The 5,998-nt window shown below is 47.3% G+C and overlaps 1 long non-coding RNA gene across 1 annotated transcript in view; it reads right to left on the reverse strand.

Annotated features, from left to right (window-relative positions):
• The window catches only part of LOC125759347 (uncharacterized), a 122,641-nt gene extending 116,878 nt beyond the window's left edge, over positions 1-5,763 (reverse strand). Inside the window, exon 1 of the long non-coding RNA XR_007416927.1 lies at positions 5,400-5,763. This is a non-coding gene — a long non-coding RNA (uncharacterized LOC125759347). The remainder of the gene's footprint in view (positions 1-5,399) is intronic.
• Positions 5,764-5,998: the final 235 nt, after the last annotated feature.

Genomic DNA, 5,998 nt, shown 5'->3' on the forward strand with positions numbered 1-5,998 from the left:
AGGGAAAAGGAGGGAAAAAAAAGGGAAGGGAGGCGAAAGGGACAGGGGTGTGGTAGAGAAATAGGGGGGGAAAGGGGAAAAAAAGAAAGAAGAAAAAGAAAGAAAAGAAAGAAAAAGAAGAGAAAGAAAGAAAAAGAAAGAAAGAAAGAAAGAAAGAAGAAGAAAAGAAAGAAAGAAGAAAGAGAAAAAAGAAAAAGAAGAGAAGAAAGAAAGGAAGAGAAAAAGAAGGAAGAAGAGAGAAAGGAAAGGAAAAAGAAAGAAAGGAAAGGAAGAAAGAACAAAAGAAAAAGAGAAAGAGAAAGAAAGAAAGAAAGAAAGGTCAGGGCCTCACAAGAAGTGAACAGTAGGCTCGGGGAACGTTGATGGCGATCCACGCTGTGCTTGGCAATCGAGAGGCGTGGAAGCCATTTCGCGAGGGAAACAGCCCGGCAGCTGCTATCAATGCAGTACACGTCGCGACCTCGTCGAAAAAACTCCACGCGTTTCCCCGGGCGCGCCACCAGCACCGTATCACTCATGCTTTCGCTCTCGCTCGATCTCTTAACATCTATAGAACCAGAGCTTTATCTTCACTCCCTTCCTCTTTTATAGCTCCCGGGTTGTGTCGGATGCAAGCAATGCACGTTGCGGCCCCACGGTCGTCGGTTGTGAATTCCGATCTACAGCCGCCTGCCTCTGCATTGACACGTACATTCTGGTACACTTAGATTTCTTTTTTTTTTTTCCCGTATCGGAATGGCAACACAGCGGAGAGAGAATAGAGGGTGGACAACTTTTATGCGCATGGCGGTGAGGAACTGCTGTTCGACTCTGGAGGATTGATCCGCTAGAGAAATCAGCCCCGCGAGTTAAAGAATTTCGAGTATGCTTAAGATCGACGAGAAGGCGAACCTAAACGATCCTGGTAAGGTGGGCAATTAGGTGCAACGCGTTGAAAAAGTATGAGTGAAAAAAAAAAAAAACAGCAGGAACGGAACGGGAATGAAAAGAGAGACGCTCAACTTTCGACTTAGTTGTAAATTGATCGTCTGTCCTATCCTTTCCGGTCCTGCCGTTTTCGGGCTTCTGCTTTGACACATTCACAGGATTCGGGAACGTGGCGCCATCTCTTGGCGGCAGCGACGGCGTCCTGCCATAACTGAATGGGAAATACCGAAAGAAATTGTATCTGACCAAAAAATGCTAGTTACCAAAAATGAATTTCGGTTCTATAAGGCAGATACCCATTGGAACGTCTAGGAAAAATCGAATTATCGCACTACAAAGCGTGGGTTTCCCAGGACAATTGAACAACGCACATTAGAAACACATGAGACCGCATCGTAAAATATTTAAAGCTCTGGGAAACCATGCGATTGCAGTGCGACGCTGTAATTTTACCAGAATGTTGAAGTAGATATCTGCTGCATGGAATCGGTGCGTTGACCGTTACATTCGAATAAAATCTATGTACAGTAAAGCATATAGAAGCCTCTGATGCCTCGAAATCCTTTTGGCTCAAATCCTAATGGCCCGCTTGCCTACACAGTATACAGACACCTATAATACCCACGAAAGTGGAAAAAGGAAACGACTACAGCGGTAGCTACTTCATAGAGCATAGCGTAGTATAGAAGTAAACGCGGGTACCGAGCACCCCCCCCCCCCCTTCCCCGTAAGAACACCCACGCAGTCTGCAAGATTTGAGTATTTAATCCTTTGCCCGTTTCGCCTAATTTGTACATTTTTTTAAAGAAATAGAGCAGTTTGCACAGGCTGCATAATTCCTACGCTTACTGAAGTTATTGCTGAGTTACGTAGATTCGTGAAAACAAAATTGAAGCTGCAGAGTACAGGAAAACGTAAATGCTTAGAAAATGAGACCCATAAACCTGAACAAACGTAATGACACGCCGTCCGAAAAGGTAAGAAAGTGAGCAGTACGGTCCCATTTCTTCAACAGAACTAGCAAAAAATGGTTAAAAGCAAAAGGAAAGACATTCGGAAATTTTGAACGCACGGATCTGAGCATGCAATGCCTTAAGAGCTGAGGCACCTACTGATAGCTGGCTAAAATGAAGTACAGTAAAGCTACGTTTCAGAAAATATTTTGAATCATGTAAAAACCCGAGGACGCGAATGAAAAGAAACGAAAAAAAAAAGTGTCTACAGTCCAGCAAAACAGCCATTCGCTTATATCTAGCTACGAGGTTTCTTCAGTAATATTAATATCTGGTGTTTAACGTCCCAAAACCAAGATATCATTATGAGAGACGCCGTAGTGGAGGACTCCGGAAATTTCGACCACCTGGGGTTCTTTAACGTGCATTTAAATCTAACTACACGGGCCTCGAACATTATGCCTCCATCGAAAATGCAGCAGCCGCACCCGGGATTCGATCCCGCGACCTTCGGATCAGCAGTCGATCGCCATAACCACTAGACCTCCGTGGCGGGTCACGTTTTCTTCAGTAGTCATCAGGACTATACAGAGGCTAAGCCAGATACATAATCAATTTTACTATGCTGTCCAAGTACAAACATTGGTGTGTAAGCTTAAAGCTCATTACATTTTCACTATCTCAGGCTTTCCCCACAAAGTGCAACTAAACTAAAGGGTTCTCATGTGTGAGCTCTCACCGTCCACATATGTTAAGGCCGATTCTCTTCACATTACAAGGTAAGTGACACTATATACCGATGCACTGTGGCTTCGCCAATGCCGTTACCATAAACTCATATTTTGCCCACAAAGAGCCAGAACTGTGTTAACTGCATGCGTTCTCCTTGCTTGATTTCTTTTCTCTTTTTTGTGTGCCTTTCAAGAACAGTGCAAATCCCATTTCCAAGAGAAAGAAATTTGCACGACAAACGTAAATTCCTGCTGCTTTGGTACATTACCGAGTAAGTCCCAAAGGCAACAATGTGCTGTATCTTTGAATTCTCGGCTTATGTACCTATTCTTAGCGATGTAATTCAGCTTGCGTTCGCAAAATGCCATGTTCATCTCAATGGAGCACACCAAGCGTCTCTGTATGCCAAATGGACTGTGCCGAAGAGAGGCCACTCTGCTTTATCGCTTATAACTAGGGGTGGCATTCACGAAGTCTTATTAATTTCGCATTGGAATGGCCGACAGCGATTTTTGCGGTGCCTGTCGTTGCGAAGAGACGCTACAGCACATTCTCTGCGACCGCCGGGGATGTAAAGTTCAGAGGCAGCCTCTGGCGTCCGCTCTAGGCCAATGTCTATTGAAACCATTCTTTGCATGTCATCGACAGAAGACATCGCAGCTGAAGGCGACGAAGGCGCTACTGAGGCTTTTAAAGGAAATAGACTTTGACAAGCGGTTGTGACAGTGATGTTGCGTACTGCGCAAGAGTGTCTGACTGTGCGGGCTGTGTTAAGTGCTGTAGTTCTCTCTCTTTCCTCTCCATCTTTCAATCTCCCCCATCTTGTTCCCATTTGTGTAGTAGCAAACCATTAAAAACAGTTGATAAACAGTTAATCAACAGTTGGTAGTCTGCGCTCTTTCCTGTCTTCCTCCTGGCTTCTTTCCTGCTGGTTGCGCAGCAAGTCGAGTTTACAAGTATGAACCAACTAGTCTGCAAACAAGTATTGCTTAGCAAACCGGTTTTCCTAAACTGGGTAACCTCACTGCATTTCCTTCTCTACTATTTCCCCTTCATATAACCGTTTATTCATGGTGGCCTATATGTTCTTCAACTTGCCACGGCCGCCAAGTGCATATTGCGAAATCTGCAGTTTGCGTGAGGACTGTCATGCGTAGAGTCGGCGTCAGAAGTTTAGAGACCACCATGTCCGAGAGTAGCTTCGAGTTTCTCAGCACTTTGCGACCGTATTCGGTCCAACTGCGCACTACATATTTTAACACGTTTTAGGACAGAGAAGGAATCTGAATTCGAGGCTGCCTGCGAAAGCAGCGCGAATATTCTACTTTTTTTCACGGGTCTCGTGGTCTTTAAACTAATGAGGCTGACTACAGATGCTTCACAGTAGCCTCACATAGACACAGACTTCGGGGGAAATGAAGGCAATCACAAAAACAACATCCGCGTCCTTGAGCCTATCTTTCTCTTTAACAGACGCACAGTGAGCGAAAGTTTAGTTCTATTTTTCCGGCGCATGCGCATACTACATTTGCGTTCCCCATCTCTGGCATGGTCGCCCAACCCCCAATACGACATGCCGCATGGCAATTTTTACGCGTGCAAGAAAACCGAGTCCTCTACGCACAAGACGAATAGGCTGCGTCGCACACAATCGTGCCGAGTCAGACAAAATCTAGCGCAAGAAAAAAAAAAACATCGTCGCCCCCGCCATCCCCACCCCCAATCTCCTCTCCAAGCACCGTCCATCCACGTTTCTGTCGGTTCAGCATCATTCAGCACTGTCGTCCGGCGTGCGCCAAAAATAAATAAAAACAAGACGCTGGGGCTACACCACCATATCTACTGTCAAGTGACGCGGCTAGTTTGTCTTTGCATAGCTTCGAAACGTACGGTCTCCTATGATTTAAATCTAGTCTCCAGCAGTCCCCGAACTACAACAACGAAAGCAAGACTGCCAACGAGGTCATTCATGGCGCTGCGCTAGAAAACAAGGAAGGAAAACGGGAGAGAGGAAAGACAGGGATGTTAACCAGTTTTGCATAATCGGTATGCTACCCTGTACAGGGGGAAGGGATGGGGGAGATCGAAAGAAGAGTGCTAGAGAACAAAAGAAGAAAAAAGCACCGCACGCAGTCAAGAAAGCACTCCACTTCAGAGAAACAAGTAAGGAAAATGTACTGAAAGTAAAGAAAAGACGTCGCAGTAAAGAGGTTGCTAATTCAACCAACACTCTAACAAAATCGAGTATTTCTTCCACGCAGCTACAATCGTCGTCTGGCTTGCTCGCGTTTCCTTTTGTTGAAAACCCGACTCTCCCCACTTTCTCATCAAAAATATTACGTCGCACTTTTATCGCGCACGCCGTTCGTGACCGGTAAGTGCCGGGAAGCTATGATAACGCAAGTGAAAGTACGCCAGCGAGATCACGATTTTAGCTGTGTCGCAGAAGTACTCCCCACATAAGTCGAATTTTTCTTAGAGTGAAAAGTCGAATGCAACCTTAAAAGGACTTCTTTTTGGGCGAGTTGGTGCTTAGATTTCCTTAGGTATGCTTGACTGTGGCGCAAAATACATTTCGTGAAACAAAAGGAGGGGGGAGAAGTTCGCTTTCTTCTCTACTTTTCCCTGCAATTTGCTTAAGTGTATTTTGCGCCACAGTCAAGCATAGCAAAGCAAGAACGCAACCCTTTTTCAGGCGGCCAAATGTAGGCCACCGTTCGCTAATAAGGAAAAAAAAACGAAAAAAAAAAACGGCGACCGCGCGACGCAGTACTAAAAATGACTGACCGGTCGACGTAGTGCGCCCTGCGACAAAACGCTTGCTCCGCGGTTCGACGGCGACGAGGATGGACTTGCCCGGCTCTTGCAGCAGTAGCAGTAGCAGCAGCAGCGGCCAGGGCTGGCTGGCTGGCTGCCCCCGGCGTCGACGGTTTAACTCCGAGACGCGGGAGCCAACGGCGGCGTGAGAGCGAGCGAGCGCGCTTCAGCAGCGGCGTACGGCGGGGCGATGCGCGCGGCGCGCTGCCCTTGCGGCCGGCGCGGCTTCGTCTGTTTGCCTGCAGCGGCAAGGCATCCAAGCGGCGCGCGCTACAACCCTCCATTCGGTGGCTCCGCAGTGCGCCCGCGCGCCATGGCCAAGGCGCAACAGGCGAACGCCACCGCCGCTGGCTTTTCTCTCTCTCCACTACTTCCTTTTCCTCCTCTCTATCCTTGTCTTTCCGACTCCTCGGAGCACTAGCCACCGATAGGAGCCCCTGCTCCGTAATGAGAGAAAGGGTGGGGTGACCTAAAAGAGAGTTCAGTTGACCCTCTCGCATCCCAGTTGGAAAGCGATACCGGGTGGAACGAAAGCGGCGAAACGCCGCTGCGCGCTTTCGGGGCGCTGC

Source organism: Rhipicephalus sanguineus, chromosome 7 (genome assembly GCF_013339695.2).
Source record: "Rhipicephalus sanguineus isolate Rsan-2018 chromosome 7, BIME_Rsan_1.4, whole genome shotgun sequence".
Taxonomy (NCBI): Eukaryota; Metazoa; Arthropoda; class Arachnida; order Ixodida; family Ixodidae; genus Rhipicephalus; species Rhipicephalus sanguineus.